The sequence below is a fragment of the Apium graveolens genome, chromosome 9 (assembly GCF_009905375.1).
Source record: "Apium graveolens cultivar Ventura chromosome 9, ASM990537v1, whole genome shotgun sequence".
NCBI classification, from domain to species: Eukaryota; Viridiplantae; Streptophyta; class Magnoliopsida; order Apiales; family Apiaceae; genus Apium; species Apium graveolens.
The window spans coordinates 104,577,755-104,595,280 of record NC_133655.1 but is presented as its reverse complement, the minus strand read 5'-3'; the positions used below and the strand labels follow the sequence as shown (position 1 = coordinate 104,595,280).

The 17,526-nt window shown below is 40.6% G+C and overlaps 1 non-coding gene across 1 annotated transcript; it reads right to left on the bottom strand.

Moving 5' to 3' along the window:
• Positions 1-17,184: 17,184 nt before the first annotated feature.
• On the bottom strand, positions 17,185-17,291 carry LOC141688314 (small nucleolar RNA R71). Its single transcript, XR_012561764.1, has one exon. It is a non-coding gene; the product is annotated as a small nucleolar RNA R71 (small nucleolar RNA).
• Between the last annotated feature and the right edge of the window lie 235 nt (positions 17,292-17,526).

The window sequence follows — 17,526 nt, the reverse complement described above, 5'->3', positions numbered from 1 at the left end:
ATAATTTTGGTGGGTCAAACAATAAGGCAGAAATCTCTTTTTATGGGGGAAAGATAAATATAACTTATAAAATAGTTAACTTTGTAAGTGCATCTCTAATATGAGGAAGCCCTTATGTATAGGGTGTGGCACATAATATAGATAATATGTTAAAAGAATAGCACTCCAATGCACCACACCCCTTAGCAAAAGTATTTAGACAATCACGGTTCATTGACTATATTTGTTGACCCAAAATTATCCTTAGCAAAAATTATACCTACTTCTTATTATATCCAAACCCATTAGAGTTCACAACATTCCCCTTATTTAAAATTTTAATTATTTCCTATTTTGATTTTTTTTGTCAACCATTAAAAATTTTAACATTGGAGATACTCTAACATCCAAAATTAATAATCATATAAAATCATGTTGCAGATTAACACAACCAATCTCACACAGTATAATTACTTAATTGAAGATAGACTCACAATATAAATTATATTACTGGAATGTAAAGATATGGATCAAATTTAATTACAACGATTGCCAATTACAATTGAAACTACTCCAATGTTCGGGATGTTGGCCTCTCCCAATTTTACGACACACCAAAATAAATATTTGAATGCCCAACCATAATCTCTCCCCACTCCCGTTGTACTCATTCCCTTCTGCAATTACGTTTATGCCCTTCTCTTTTACCGGTGTGACCTTTTTGCCCTTCTTCTGTTTCTAGCGTACGTTATGAGTATTGGGCCCGACCCATATTCTTGTTGGGTCATAGCATTACCCCGGATCCAAAGAGTCACCTTGTCCTCAAGGTGAAAATCTGGAAATTGTAAGTTCATGGCTTCAGAATCCTCCCAAGTTACCTCCCAAACCGGTGAATCTTTCCATTTTATTAAGACCTCCAGTATATTATGTCCACCCGGAGTTCGAGTTTAAACTTACAACAAGGATTCCGGATCAGCTACAAAAATCATATCAGGTATTATGTGTGTTGGAATGTCTGGTGTCACCTGAGCATTGCCAATCTCCTTCTTCAACTAAGAAATATGGAACACATTGTGAATCCGGGATGTTGGAGGTAATTCAAGGCGGTATGCCACTTGTCCAACCCATTTACTCACCATGAATGGACCGTAGTATCGTGGAGCCAATTTTTCATTCACTCTTCCGACAAGGGAGGTTTGTCGATATGGTTGTAACTTTAAAAACACTTGTTCTCCCCCCTGAAGTTCAATGTCCCTGCGGTGACTATCAGCAAGCTGCTTCATTCGCTGCTACGAGAAAAACAAATGAGATTTAAGGTCATCTAGCACAACATCTCTTTCTATAAGTTATTCCTCTAAGGCTGCTGCAGCCGTTTCACTACTGGTGAATCGGACCAAATGGGGAGGTGGTCTGCCATAAACTATCTTAAACGGCGAGTGTTTCGTAGAAGCATGAGTAGAGGTGTTATACAAATATTCGGACCAAGGTAACCATTGTTCCCATCCTTTTGGGTTTCCTTGTATAAAACAACGGAGATAACTTTCTAAAGTCTTGTTTACCACCTCCGTTTGCCCATCGGATTGGGGGTGATATGCAGTGCAGTAATTTAATTCAGTCTATTGCACCCTGAACAACTCTTTCCAAAACAAACTCATGAAGATACGGTCACGATACGAAATAATGGTAGAGGGATACCCATGTAATCGGATAATTTCCTTTACAAACATTTTTGCTAATATAGGTGTTGTAAATGGGCGAGTCAACCCGATAAAACGGGCGTACTTCGAAAGGCGGTCTACCACAACCAAAACCGTGTCAATGCCCATGGACTTCGGAAGACCTTCTACGAAGTCTAGTGAGATATCCTCCCAGATTCGTGTGGGGATTGGTGAAAGATGCAAGAGCCCCGCGGGTGCATGTGACGAGTTTTTTTGTTGTTGACATATCAAACATTCTCGCACATATCGTGATACCTTCTTCCTCATGCCCATCCAAAACCATTCCTTCATTAACCTTTGACTAAGGCGTCTACAATATTTGATTTTTAAGGAACCACAGTTCTTCCCTTGTAATGAACAATGTCATGTACTAGGTCGTACCCTTTTGGGCAAGGTTTATCAGCTAGCAAGTCATCTTTTATTTGGTGTAGAAAGACATCCTCGTCCATCAGTTTCAGCACCTCCAACCACTCAATTCCCCCTACTGAAACCATAGTACTCAGTTCTGCTATTTCCCCCTCAAGTCGGGATAGGGCGTCAGATGCCTAATTTGTTTTACCAGGCTTATATACAATCTGAATTTGATACCCCATTAGCTTGCTTACACAACACTGATAGTCCATTCCCACTTCACGTTATTCCAACAGAAATTTTAAGTTGCGCTGATCGGTACGAATCACAAAAGAGTGACCTAAAAGATATGGGCGCCATTTTGTACCGCGAACACAATGGCCATTAGATTCTTCTCATAGATGGACCTCAACCTTGCTCTTAGGCCCAATATTTTACTAAAGTACGCCATAGGGTGTTCTTGTTATAAAAGTACCGCTCCCAACCCGTACCCTGCGTACCCTGGGGAATCGGTTTCCACGATATTCTGAAATTAGGCATCATAAGAACATGTGCCATAATCAAAGTATCTTTAAGGGCTTCAAAAGCCTGTGTTGCTGCTGCTTTCCACCCATAACAGTCCTTCTTCAATTGTTCAGTCAACGGATAGGCGATGCTTGCATAGTTTCTTATGAATTTTCGATAATACCCAGAAAGACCTAAAAAATCACGATGCTCTCTTATGTTTCTGGGGACAGGCCAGGCTTCTAAGGCTTCTTTACGGGATCAACTGTAACCCCACTGTATAATATCAAATATCCTAAATAAGGCACTTCGTTTTTACGAACTCGCACTTCTTGTAGTTGGCATAGAGATGGTGTTGTTCTAACAATTCCAATACCTTCTTTATATGTTGAATATGCTCTTGGACTGAAGGACAATAGAGAAGGATGTCATAAAAAAACAAGCACATATCTCCGAAAAAGGCCTGAATACTTCGTTCATAATGGCTTGGAATGTGAAAGGTGCATTGGTTAGCCCAAACGACATAACCAAAAACTCGTAATGGCCTTCATGTGTTCAAAATGCCATTTTTGGCACATCAACTCTACGAACTCGGATTTGATGATACATGGATTTTATATCCAATTTAGTAAAAATGGAGGCCTCGTATAGCTCATCTAGCAATCCTCTATCATCGGTATAGGAAATTTGTCTAGCACCGTTACCTTGTTTAGTGCGCAGTAGTCCACACAAAACCGCCAAGATCCATCCTTCATTTTAACGAGGAGCGCTGGACTCGAAAATGGGCTGTTAGATAGTTGAATTATTTTAGCAGCTAGCATATCATGGATCAACCTCTCGATTTCATCTTTTTGGTTTTAGGGATAACGGTATGGTCTTATATTTACCGGGTCTGATCCTTCCTTCAACACAATGTGGTGGTCCCGGTGTCGAGTAGGTGGCAGCCCCAGGGGCATTCGAACAATCCTTTAAATTTTTGCATCACTGGTGCTAAAAATGAAGGCACTGATAAGTGGCATTTTATACCACTTAGAACGTCTTAAAATAGCTTAAATTGGTGTCTTGAAATCAAGTATTTTGTGTATTTGATGCATTTTTCTAGTGTTTGTGCATTTCAGGGTATTAATTGCATTTCGGAGGAGTAATCATCAAGAATAAGCCTTGGCATGTGTTCAGCATTGCGAGAGGAAAGAAAGGGGCAGATTACAGCGAAGAAACGGAGCAAACTCAAGAATTTTCCAGTAGGGTCCTGAGCGCCCGCTCAGCATAGCTGAGCGGCCGCGCAGAAAGCTGAGCGCCCGCTCAGCTATGCTGAGCAGCCGCGCAGGGTCGGGAAAAAATAATAATTTGTTTTAGACTTCTACTTCTGTTTGGCTCCAACTTCTATGTAATCTGAGTTTTATGGGACTATTATATAAGTAGATTTAGAGACGTTTTCACAAGGTTGGATCGTGGTATTAAGCAAGAAGAAAAGGAGACAAGGAAGAAGACCATGTTAGCACACCGCAACGAAGAGGAAGCATATTTTCTTATAATTCTTTATTTCGTTGTAACGTTGGATGCTAGTTTTCTTTGCTTTGAACCTAATTACTTTTGTGACGTACTCTGGTTTAATATAATTAGTTTAGTTATTATTCTCTTGTGTTTGTTTATCATGTTTTTATATGAACCCATGATGACGATAAGTGCTATCATGGGCTAATCGTGATCATGGGGTCGTAACGGATTTACTATGGAATTCTTTAGTTAATTGTTTAATACCTTAGTGTGTGATGATGGTATGATATCTAGTATTGGTTGTGCGTATTCGTCTTATGTGCATCGCGAACATATAAGATAGGGTGTTAATCTCTTGTGAAGCGACAGTGGATCTCGAGATTTAGAACTTGCCATGCTAGCATAGGTTCATGTATGATGTGCATGATTAGTGGGTAACTCTAACCGTTTTATTCGCTCTGTATAATTAAAAGGAATAACTTGTGCTTATATCATTATGTTGTCAATTTCTGTAGACATATAGGAACTCAATATAATTGATGCCTATTCAACTTCTACCTTAATTGTGGATGCTTGGTAGAATGGTATTAGTACAATGAAAGTTGGATTTTATCAGTTTCGTGTTATTCGATTAATATCATCACTGTTGCATGCTAAGGGTAATAACAATAACTATTGAAGGAAGTAGTAATAAAGTTATGATCTCATGAGTGTTTTAATATTGTTAATTCGAAGTGTTAATTAAGTGATTAATTAACTAGTTAATTGTAGTTAATATTTAGTCAACAATTCTAAGTGTTAGTGTCTTAACATTGAGAAGCAATCATACATTGGTGAGTGAGTTTAATTGAACAATAATTAGTCCGAGTCTCTGTGGGAACGAACTAGAAAGTATTCTATATTACTTGCGAACGCGTATACTTGCGTGTATTATTAGCGCGTGTTTTCGCCCTAACAAGTTTTTGGCGCCGCTGTCGGGGACTCGGCGTATTTGTTTAGTTTATGTACTTACCATCATTGGTCGTTAGGACTCAGTGATTAAGACGTATTTGTTACTTATTATTTCTGGTTGTATTTCAGGTACTTTGGCGAGCGTTTATGCAAACTCGTTCTCGTACTCGCAAGAGGACTTTAGATACAACTGAAGAGACAGACGAAGTTCTTGATATTCCGGAGAAGATAGATTTTGAAGATTCGGATTCAGGAACTGAGCAGAAAGAACCAGTAATTATGGGTGATCGTATTGTTCAGGCCGATCCAATTCTTATGGACTTTTCTCGGCCTAAAATTGATGACATTCAGTCAAGCATTCTTCATCCGGCTATTCAAGCTAACACCTTTGAAATCAAGCCGGGCACTATTCAGATGGTGCAGAATTCTGTTTCTTTTGGAGGTGCCGCGACTGAAGACCCCAACATGCACATAAGGAATTTTGTCGAGATCTGCAGTACTTTCAAGTATAATGGCGTGACTGATGAGGCTATCAAGCTGAGACTTTTCCCATTCTCACTGAGGGACAAAGCTAAGGACTGGTTACATTCTGAACCAGCTGGGTCCATCACTACTTGGCAAGATCTTGCGCAAAAATTTCTGGTGAAGTTTTATCCGATGGCAAAGACTGCGGCTATGCGGAGTGCTCTTACTCAGTTTGTGCAGCAACCTACAGAATCTATGTGCGAAGCTTGGGAACGCTACAAGGAAATGTTGAGAAAGTGTCCACATCATGGAATGCCCGATTGGATGGTGATCAATGGTTTCTATAATGGTTTGGGGGCCCAATCTCGGCCCATGCTCGATGCAGCAGCTGGAGGCGCCTTGTGGGCCAAAAGCTATACTGAGGCTTATAATCTTATCGAGACTATGGCTGCAAATGAGCACCAAAACCCAACACAGAGGTTGATGCGTGGGAAGGTAGCAGGTATTCTGGAAGTCGATGCAGCCACTGCTATTGCACCACAGCTCCAAGCACTGTCTATGAAGGTTGATTCTCTAGCTACATATGGAGTTAATCAAATAGCTATGGTCTGTGAGCTTTATGCAGGTTCTCATGCTACGGATCAGTGTTCTCTTGTCAACGAATCTGTTCAGTATGTGAACAATTATCAGTGACAACAGCAACATGTGCCAGCTACTTATCATCCTAACAACAGAAATCATCCAAATTTCAGCTGGGGTAATAATCAGAATGTTATTCAGCCACCATATCAGCAAGGTATGAGTAAACAGTTTAATCCACCTGGATTCCAGCAACCACAGCAGTATGCTCAAAGGAAATCATATCCTCAACAGGGAAGTGCAGCTGCACCTACTAGTGCTGATTTTGAGGAACTTAAGCTGTTATGTAAGAGTCAGGCGGTTTCTATCAAGACCTTGGAAAATCAAATCGGTCAAATAGCCAATGCAGTGCTCAATCGTCAACCTGGAACACTTCCCAGTGACACGGAAGTACCAGGCAGGAAGGAAGCTAAAGAGCAAGTCAAGGCTATTACCTTAAGGTCTGGAAAAGTTGCTGATGCTGAAAAGGCAAAAGAAGTAGAAGCTGAAGTTAGAGAGGAAGAAGCTAAGCAAAAGGAGAAAGCAGTGGAACCAAGGAAGACTACTGTTGAACACACTCTTCCTGAGGGTAATACAGGGGAGAAACAACTCTATCCTCCACCACCTTTCCCTAAGAGATTGCAGCAATAAAAGCTGGATAAGCAGTTCGGTAAGTTTCTGGAGGTGTTCAAGAAACTTCACATCAATATACCTTTCTCTGAGGCTCTGGAACAAATGCCTAGTTCTGCGAAGTTTATGAAGAGTATTCTTTCAAGGAAGGTGAAACTGGATGACCTTGAGACCGTTGCTCTAACGGAAGAATGCAGCGCTGTTCTACAGCAAAAGTTACCTCCAAAGCTTAAAGATCCAGGTAGCTTCACCATTCCTTGCACCATTGGCAAGTTGTCGTTTGACAAATGCCTTTGTGATTTGGGAGCAAGCATCAATCTGATGCCATTGTCGATCTTTAAAAAGTTGGATTTGCCTGATCCAAAACCCACCTACATATCTCTACAATTGGCTGATCGTTCTATTACTTACCCAAGGGGCATAGTGGAGGATGTGCTAGTCAAGGTGGATAAGCTCTTCTTTCCTGCAGACTTTGTTATTCTGGATTTCGAGGAAGATAAGAAGATTCCCATAATCTTGGGAAGACCTTTCTTGGCTACTGACCGTACCTTGATAGATGTGCAGAAAGGTGAACTTACTATGCGGGTGCAGGATCAGGACGTGACCTTCAATGTATTCAAAGCAATGAAATTCCCTACAGAAGATGAGGAGTGCTTAAAAGTGGATGTGATTGATTCTGCGATTACTTCAGAACTCGATCATATGCTAATGTCTGATGCATTAGAAAATGCCTTAGTGGGGGATTTTGACAGTGATGATGAAGATGGCAACGAGCAATTACAATATCTGAATACTTCTCCCTGGAGGCGAAAGCTGGACATGCCATTTGAATCTCTTGGTACTTCTGACCTCAAGAATGCAGAAGGAAAGCTCAAAACATCAATTGAGGAAGCACCTACCTTGGAGCTCAAGCCATTACCTGAACACTTGAGGTATGCTTTTTTAGGTGATGCATCTACTTTACCTGTTATTATTGCATCTGACCTTTCAGGTAGTGAGGAAGACAAGCTCTTAAGGATTTTGAGAGAATTCAAATCGGCTATTGGATGGACCATAGCAGACATCAAAGGGATCAGCCTTTCATATTGTATGTATAAGATTCTGCTAGAGGAGGGTAGTAAGCTAACTGTTGAGCAGCAACGCAGACTTAATCCTATCATGAAGGAGGTAGTGAAGAAAGAAATTCTGAAATGGCTGGATGCAGGCATCATTTATCCTATTTCTGACAGTTCTTGGGTGAGCCCCGTACAATGTGTGCCTAAGAAAGGAGGTATCACTGTGGTAGAAAATGAGAAGAATGAGCTCATCCCCACTCGAACAGTTACAGGATGGAGAGTATGCATGGATTATCGAAAGCTGAACAAAGCCACGAGGAAGGATCACTTCCCTCTTTCATTTATTGATCAGATGCTTGACAGGTTGGCTGGTCATGAGTATTATTGTCTTCTGGATGGCTACTCAGGGTATAATCAGATTTGTATTACACCAGAGGATCAAGAAAAGACTACCTTCACTTGTCCATTTGGCACGTTTGCTTTTCGCAGAGTTTCGTTTGGGTTATGTGGCGCACCGGCCACTTTTCAGAGATGTATGATGGCTATATTCTCTGACATGATTGGGAATAATGTTGAGGTGTTGATGGACGATTTCTCCATCTTTTTCGTATGATGAATGTTTGAATATTCTTCGTGTCGTGCTCAAAAGGTGTGTGGAAACTAATTTGGTGCTCAATTGGGAGAAATGTCATTTTATGGTGCGTGAAGGCATTATTCTTGGACATAAGGTCTCTAGCAAGGTTCTTGAGGTGGATAAAGCCAAGGTGGGAGTCATTGAAAATCTTCCACCACCTATTTCTGTGAAAGGAATCCATAGTTTTCTTGGTCATGCGGGTTTTTATCGGCGGTTCATCAAGGACTTTTCAAAGATATCTAAGCCGTTGTGCAACTTGCTTAAGAAAGATGTGCCTTTCAAATTTGATGATGAATGTTTGACGACATTCGAGACTCTCAAGAAGAGTTTAATCACTGCACCAGTTATTACAGCATCGGATTGGACAGAGCCGTTTGAGATGATGTGTGATGCGAGTGATTATGCGGTAGGTGCAGTTCTTGGCCAGCGCAAGAATAATCTCTTTCAGGTGGTCTACTATGCTAGTAAGACCTTAAATGGGGCCTAAATGAACTACACCACTACTGAGAAGGAGCTCTTGGCTATAGTCTTTGGTTTCGAGAAATTTCGATCTTATCTGCTTGGGACAAAAGTGACAGTATTCACTAATCATGCGGCCATTCGCTATTTGGTTTCCAAGAAAGATTCGAAGCCGAGACTCATTCGTTGGGTGCTCTTACTTCAGGAATTTGAGTTAGAGATCAAGGATCGAAAAGGTACTGAGAATCAAGTAGCTGACCATCTCTCCAGGTTGGAGAATCCCGAGTCTACTTCACAAGATAAGACATTGATCAACGAATCTTTTCTGGATGAGCAGTTGTTTGCGGTTCAGGAGGAAGAGCCATGGTTTACAGATATTGTAAACTATCTTGTCAGCAATATAATGCCTCCTAATTTGACCTCAGCTCAAAAGAAGAAGTTTCTGCATGAGGTAAAGTGGTATATGTGGGATGAACCATATTTGTTTAGACATGGAGCTAACCAGATCATCAGGAGATGTATCCCTTTCTGTGAGACAGAGGGGATATTACGAGACTGCCACTCCACAGTTTATGGTGGACACTATGGTGGTGAGAAGACGACAGCTCGTATTCTGCAAGCAGGTTTTTTTTGGCCTACTTTGTTTAAGGATACTTATCAGTTTGTTTTAAGGTGTGATCATTGCCGAAGAGTGGGAAATTTGACGAGAAAGGATGAGATGCCGTTAAATGTGATGCTTGAAGTCGAGGTCTTTGATGTTTGGGGAATCGATTTCATGGGAACTTTTGTCTCGTCCTGCAATAATTAGTACATCTTGCTGGCAGTCGATTATGTCTCAAAATGGGTAGAAGTCAAAGCTCTACCGACAAATGATGCAAAGACAGTGTTGAATTTTCTTCATAAGCAGATTTTTACAAGGTTTGGAACGCCTCGGGTAATCATAAGTGATGAAGGGTCGCATTTCTGCAACCGTAAGTTCACTTCTATGATGCAGCGTTATAATGTGAATCATCGAGTTGCTACTGCCTATCATCCGCAAACAAATGGTCAAGCGGAAGTGTCTAATAGAGAGATCAAGCGCATTCTAGAGAAGGTTGTTTGTCCGTCAAGGTAGGATTGGTCTTTAAAGCTCGATGAAGCTGTTTGGGCTTACAGAACAGCATACAAAACTCCACTTGGTATATCCCCATTTCAACTAGTGTATGGTAAGGGATGTCATTTACCTGCGGAGCTTGAGCATAAGGCCTATTGGGCGTTGAAAAAGTTGAACCTGGATTTAGATGCAGCTGGTAAGAAGAGAATGCTTCAGCTTAATGAACTTGATGAATTTCGACTTCAAGCGTACGAGAATAACAAAATGTACAAGGAAAAGGTGAAGAGGTGGCACGATAGGAAGCTACATCCTAAGTTATTCGTGCCGGGGCAACAAGTTCTCTTATTCAACTCTCGTCTCCGACTTTTTCCTGGGAAGTTAAAATCAAGGTGGTCTGGACCTTTTATTGTCAAAACTGTGTTTCCACTTGGAGCGGTGGAGATTTTTGAGAATGATCCGGACCAAGCATTCAAGGTTAATAGTCAGCGATTGAAGCACTACTATGGGGACACGGCAAACCGAGAAGTGGTTAGTGCCGTTTTATTGTCAACTTAAGGAAGGTACGCAATGTCAAGCTAATGACGAAAAAGAAGCGCTGTGTGGGAGGCAACCCATGATTTGTTGTTACAGGAACCCTTAGAAGTTAATAACCTATCCAAAACCACAAAAAAATCAGAAAAACCGTGCTCGATTTTTTTTTTTCAGAGACCCCCTGAGCGCCCGCTCAGCTCTGCTGAGCGCCCGCTCAGCTGTGCTGAGCGCCCGCTCAGCTTTGCTGAGCGACCGCTCAGGGGTCGGCTGCCAGAAATTTGTTTTAAGTTCGTAAAAATAAAAAAAAAATCAAAAAAATAAATTACAGCCCCATTACCCACGATTTCTTTTCCCATTAACCCATGATTTTATCCCTCAAACCCACTCATAATCTAATTTTAACCTAATCCATACCCTATATATACATACACTTATCCCATACATCTCCTACACACTTTCTACACTCAAACTCTCTCCCAAACACAAAAGCATTATTCTTAAGCACTTTTATTCAGATTCAATGGCACCTAAGAGAGCAAGGACTATTGATAGCAGCAACACAGTCCCTATTGCTGATTCATTGAGGGGTACTGCTGCGAGGCCTCAGTTGAATGACAGAGCTGCGGAGGAGGAGTACACTAGACTTTTGGGGAAGCCGATTCTGAAAGAGAGGGGGGTTTTTACCATCGGGGAGGGATGGTGAGTTGCTACCGATGATTGCTGAGAAGGGGTGGATAGCTTTCTGTGAGTCGCCTGAAGCAGTACCGATGAGCGTGATTCGCGAGTTCTATGCGAACGCGAAGGCCGAGAAGAATGGGTTTTCTGTGGTCCGAGGGCTGACGGTTGATTATCACCCAGCGGCGATTCGCCGTGTGATTGGGCAGCGAGAGAGGAAGCCCAAGGAGGAGAACTGGAATGAGAAGACTGCTGAGGATTTCGACTTGGATTTGATTTGTGTTACTCTCTGTAGGTCGGGCACAGTTTAGACCTTCAAGACAGGAACTAATGAGTATCGTCACTTTCTGACGATCGCTATGAACAGGTATGCCCGTGCATGAAATGCGTTTATTTGTGCTAATATTCTGCCTTCTTCGCATGCACATGAGGTCACAGTTGAGAGAGCACAGTTGTTGTGGGGAATTTTGAATGAGGAGTACTATGTGGACCTTGGTGAGTTTATCTACCAAGGAATTCTGAAGTTTTTGAGGGGAGCTAAGCACATGAACATCCCTTATGCATCCACGGTCACGAAGCTTTGCCGAGCATGGGAGTGAACTGGCCGTCTCATGAGCAGTTGCAGTTGCCGGCCGCTCCGATTGATTCTGGGACTCCGAATGGGATGCAGGAGTGGACCGGTGGTGAGCCCGAGGAGCATGGGCTGGGTTATCGTCATCCAGGAGGGCGTCCAGCACGAGGTGCTACTATGGCTAGGCCTAGGCGTGATGAGGCTGGTTCTTCGAGAGCTCAGGAGGGTGCTGGGATGGCTGATGCCCAGTATAGGAGGTTGTCATGGCGGATGGATGCCATGTACGAGACACAGAGCAGGTTTGCTCAGGAGCTCACCCTTGCGTTAGGGACTGCTTTTCGGGGCCTTGGAGCTGACATCCAGTGGCCAGTTTTTGGTGAGGACTCTGCATACCCGCCGCCTGATACTCCACCCACTGAGGGTGATGATGATGATGACTCCGAGTAGGTAAACCATGTGTTCCTTTCTACTACCTTCACTGGGGACAGTGAAGATTTTAAGTTTGGGGGTGGTAGTTAAGGAATATTTTGTGTGTGTCATATAGCTGCATATTCATGGTAGTTAGTTCATATAGTTACATAATTTTTGCCATATAGTTTTTTATTTATTTATTGGTTTATCATGTCATGTAGCTCATGCATATGCCATGATCCCTTTTGCGATGATTTACTGATTGATTTGTGATGTTGATGCGAGTGTAGTGATGGCATTAAGGTGATGTTGAGTCGTGTAGGTTGATATGCATGCTAGAAACACTTGTATTTTCACTAAATCTTAGAGAATGCTTAAGGGCTAGATTGTTGTTATGATCTGATTATTTTCGAGGTTAATCTATTTATTATGCTTAGAATTTGATAATAGGTTCTTAGTGATAAAGGCATGAAAGAGAAAAAATTGAGTAAAAAAATGGAATTTGTTGCTAGTTGTGGCTAGGAGTCAAATGGCTAGTAGCCGGCTCATAGGTTTCTGCGAGTAGTCTAGGGTTGAGCAAGATGGAGCGAAATGCACTTGCTCAGAAATTTTGAAAAAAAAAAGTAAAAAAAAAGTATATATTTATGCATAATTGATCACGAGTGGGCTCTTTGGTATTCGAGTTATTAAGTTTTTAGGGGACTTTGTGCCTAGTGACCTAAGGCTTTTAGAGTCTGGGATCCGCTAACCTAACGCTCGCTACATGGATACCATTGTATAAGTCTTTTGTGGACCTCACTCATTGCACGGTCAAATAAGCATTATTGTTGTGAATAAACAGCATGATTTCGTAATAAGCTCCATGATTCTCGTAGTGTTATAAGTCACTTTGTGCCTAGAATTTTTATTCTTTGTATAATCATGTGATTGCCTTGATGATAGTTGAGTCATAATAATTGGTCTAGTTCCGAAGCATATCTGTTAAGCATCTGCACACACCACGTTTCTGGCTGTATGTTCGTTTGCATGATTTGATTGATCTTTAGTTGCCTAATTGCATTTGTTGAGATGTTGTAAGTTGGTTGGATTGGTCGTAGTAAGGGGGATCGCTGCATTTCATATAGATTGCATTCATGCATATTTTTTATATGTTTTTAAGTCTGTGACGCTTGAGGACAATCATCGATTTAAGTTTGGGGGTGTGATAAGTGGCATTTTATACCACTTAGAACGTCTTAAAATAGCTTAAATTGGTGTCTTAAAATCAAGTATTTTGTGTATTTGATGCGTTTTTCTAGTGTTTGTGCATTTCAGGATATTAGTTGCATTTCGGAGGAGTAATCATCAAGAATAAGCCTTGGCATGTGTTCAGCATTGCGAGAGGAAAGAAAGGGGCATATTACAGCGAAGAAACGGAGCAAACTCAGGAATTTTCCAGTAGGATCCTGAGCGCCCGCTCAGCTATGCTGAGCGGCCGCGCAGGGTCGGGAAAAAATAATAATTTGTTTTAGACTTCTACTTCTGTTTGGCTTCCAACTTCTATGTAATCTGAGTTTTATGGGACTATTATATAAGTAGATTTAGAGACATTTTCACAAGGTTGGATCGTGGTATTAAGTAAGAAGAAAAGGAGACAAGGAAGAAGACCGTGTTAGCACACCGCAACGAAGAGGAAGCATATTTTCTTGTGATTCTTTATTTCATTGTAACGTTGGATGCTAGTTTTCTTTGCTTTGAACCTAATTACTTTTGTGACGTACTCTGGTTTAATATAATTAGTTTAGTTATTATTCTCTTGTGTTTGTTTATCATGTTTTCATATGAACCCATGATGACGATAAGTGCTATCATGGGCTAATCGTGATCATGGGGTCGTAACGGATTTACTATAGAATTCTTTAGTTAATTGTTTAATACCTTAGTGTGTGATGATGGTATGATATCTAGTATTGGTTGTGCGTATTCGTCTTATGTGCATCGCGAAATATAAGATAGGGTGTTAATCTCTTGTGAAGCGATAATGGATCTCGAGATTTAGAACTTGCCATGCTAGCATAGGTTCATGTATGATGTGCATGATTAGTGGGTAACTCTAACCGTTTTATTCGCCCTGTGTAATCAAAAGGAATAACTTGTGCTTAAATCATTATGTTGTCAATTTTTGTAGACATATAGGAACTCAACATAATTGATGCCTATTCAACTTCTATCTTAATTGTGGATGCTTGATAGAATGGTATTAGTACAATGAAAGTTGGCTTTTATCAGTTTCGTGTTATTCGATTAATATCATCACTGTTGCATGCTAAGGGTAATAACAATAACTATTGAAGGAAGTAGTAATGAAGTTGTGATCTCATGAGTGTTTTAATATTGTTAATTCAAAGTGTTAATTAAGTGATTAATTAACTAGTTAATTGTAGTTAATATTTAGTCAACAATTCTAAGTGTCAGTGTCTTAACATTGAGAAGCAATCATACATTGGTGAGTGAGTTTAATTGAACAATAATTAGTCTGAGTCTCTGTGGGAACGTACTAGAAAGTATTCTATATTACTTGCGAACGCGTATACTTGCGTGTATTATTAGCGCGTGTTTTCGCCCTAACAGGCACCTCACTCGTTTCCACGCCATGTTGCTCTTGTTTTCCTTTAACCCCCAAATAGTTAAACTCAACTAAGAATCCACTTCGCTCCCTCTTCATGGTTTGAATCATGGCCTTCAACGTAATAGTAGTACACCCCAAAGATGCATTTCCTCTTAAAGTGACCTCATCATCCCCCATCTTAAAACTAATGGTTTGCGACTTCCAATCTATGGACATGGTACCTAATTTCTCGAACCACTATAACCCCATGATTAAATCAGAATTTCCCAATTCAATTGGCAGAAAATTTTCAATGATCGTAAGACCTTGTTGTTGTAAGATAACTGATATGCATTCCCCTTGGCTCTGCACCATCTCACCTGTGCCCAGTGAAACTCCGAAAGTTTTGGAGTTGATGCAGTTCACTCCCAATTTCTGCACTGCTTATGTCGCTACAAAATTGTGAGTGGCTCCCGGGTCAATCATAACGATGATAAGTGGATTTTTTTATCCATTTAGAACGCTTCATATCGGCTTAAGTTGATGTTTTGACCTCAAGTATGTGGTGTTTTTAATGAATTTTGTGTTAAGAATGTGCAGGGCTTTAGTTGGAGGCAAGAATGGACTTCTATATGCTTTTCTGTTAATAAGAGATCAGGAATTGAAGTGCGATCACTTGCGAGAAAATAAGAACGAAAAACGAGATTTCTGCAGGAATTTTTCCAAAATCCAAGTGCGCCCGCGCTTGACTTAGGCAGGCCCGCGCCCAATTGTCCAGAAGTAGAGCGTGCCCGCGCTCCATACAGGCGCGCCCGCGCTAGGTCGTGCAGGAAGAATTTTGTTTCTAGTATGTTTTGGATATTCCGAAGGAGATGATTTAAACAAGAAGGAACAAGGAGAGAACTTCGGAAATCAAAAGCACACAAGACGGCTAAGAAGGAGAAGATTTAGTTCAATATCATTCTTTTGTATTCTTCTAATTAGGCGATATTTTGGCTGCTTGTTTCAGATTTGTTTTCTAAACCTTGATACTTTATTATTCACTTGTAGTATCCAGTACCTTTTTACTATCATGTTTTCATTGGAACCCATGATGACGAGACGGTTGATTATGAACTAATCGTTATCCTGGGATTCTAGTGGATTTATTTATAGAGTTTAGTAATTGATTGCCTTAAAGTTTTTAGCGTGTAATGAATTATTGATATCCTTGTATGGTTGTGCTTAATCTTCTTGGATGCGTAGCTAACATCTAAGTTATTTGTTAAAATCTATTGATTGCAAAAGTGGATATAGGGGTTTAGAACTTACCATGCTAGCATAGGTTTATGGATATTTTAACATGCATGATTAGTATTGTAATTTTAACCATCTTACGCTGCCCTATGTGATCTCAATAGATAACTTGCGTTTAAGCCGTTATGTTTTCAAATCTTATAGACATATTGGGTCTAAACATAATTGGTGTCCGCCCCGCTTCTATCTTAATTGTGGATGTTGAGTAGTAGGGTACACGTATATTGAAAGATAATGTGTACTAATTTCGTGTTGTCTGATTAGTTATCATAACCATCACATACTATGATTAAAGGCATATACTCTAAACGAAGTATTTAATGAAGTTAGAATCCATGTTTTATTTCACATAAGTAACTTGAATTCAATCTCTTAGTTAATTCATTCTAGCATAATTATTTTTAGATAATCAACTCAATTTGGTACTTGTCTTAGCAGTGAATAATAATCATACATTGTTGCATAAGTGCACATTCTAAATTAAACCAATCTCTGTGGGAACAAAATTAACTTAATCTTATACTACTTGTGACCGCTTACGCTTGCGTGTTTTTGTGCGAACAAGTTTTTGGCGTCTCTGCCGGGGATCAGTGTTAAATTTAGTTTATGTGCTTATCATCAGTGGTCGTTAAAGTTCACAGACTCGGATTATTCTCTTACAAAGTTTACTTTGTTTGTATGTCCAGTTATTCGATCAAGCATGTATGCGAACACATTCTCAATCTCGTAAGGACAAACTAGAAGAAGTAGAAATGGATGGATCATTGCAATGAGAGAACCACCAGGAGAAACGAAAGCATTGAAGGATTATTCTCAACCGAAAATCAATGACATTCAGTCTAGCATTGTCAAACTAGCTATTGCAGCTAATACCTTTGAAATCAATCCTGGCACAATTCAAATAGTACAGAATTCAGTCCAGTTTGGGGGTGCTCCAACGGAAGATCCCAATATGCACATTAGGGATTTTAGCGAGATCTGTGACACCTTCAAGTTCAACGGTGTTTCGAAAGATGCCGTGAAACTAAGACTTTTTCCATTTTCTTTGAGGGATAAAGCTAAGAGCTGGTTGCACTCTCTACCATCAGGCTCTATTGCGACATGGGAAGATCTCGCTCAGAAATTTCTAACTAAATTCTTCCCTATGGAAAAAACAACTGCAATTAGGAATGCTATTACTCAATTTGCACAGCAATCTGGAGAATCTTTATGTGAAGCTTGGGAGCGCTACAATGAGATGCTTAGGAAGTGTCCTCACCATGGAATGCTTGATTGGATGGTAATCAATTGCTTCTATAATGGTTTGGGTGCACAATTAAGACCCATGCTTGATGCAGCATCAGGTGGAGCCTTAAGGGGTAAGAGCTATGAGGAAACTTATGTGCTAATTGAAATGATGGCTGCTAATGAATATCAGAACCCAAGTCACAGACCGCCATAAGGCAAAGTAGAAGGAATTCTGGAGGTGGATACAACTACGGCTATAGCTGCTCAGCTAAAG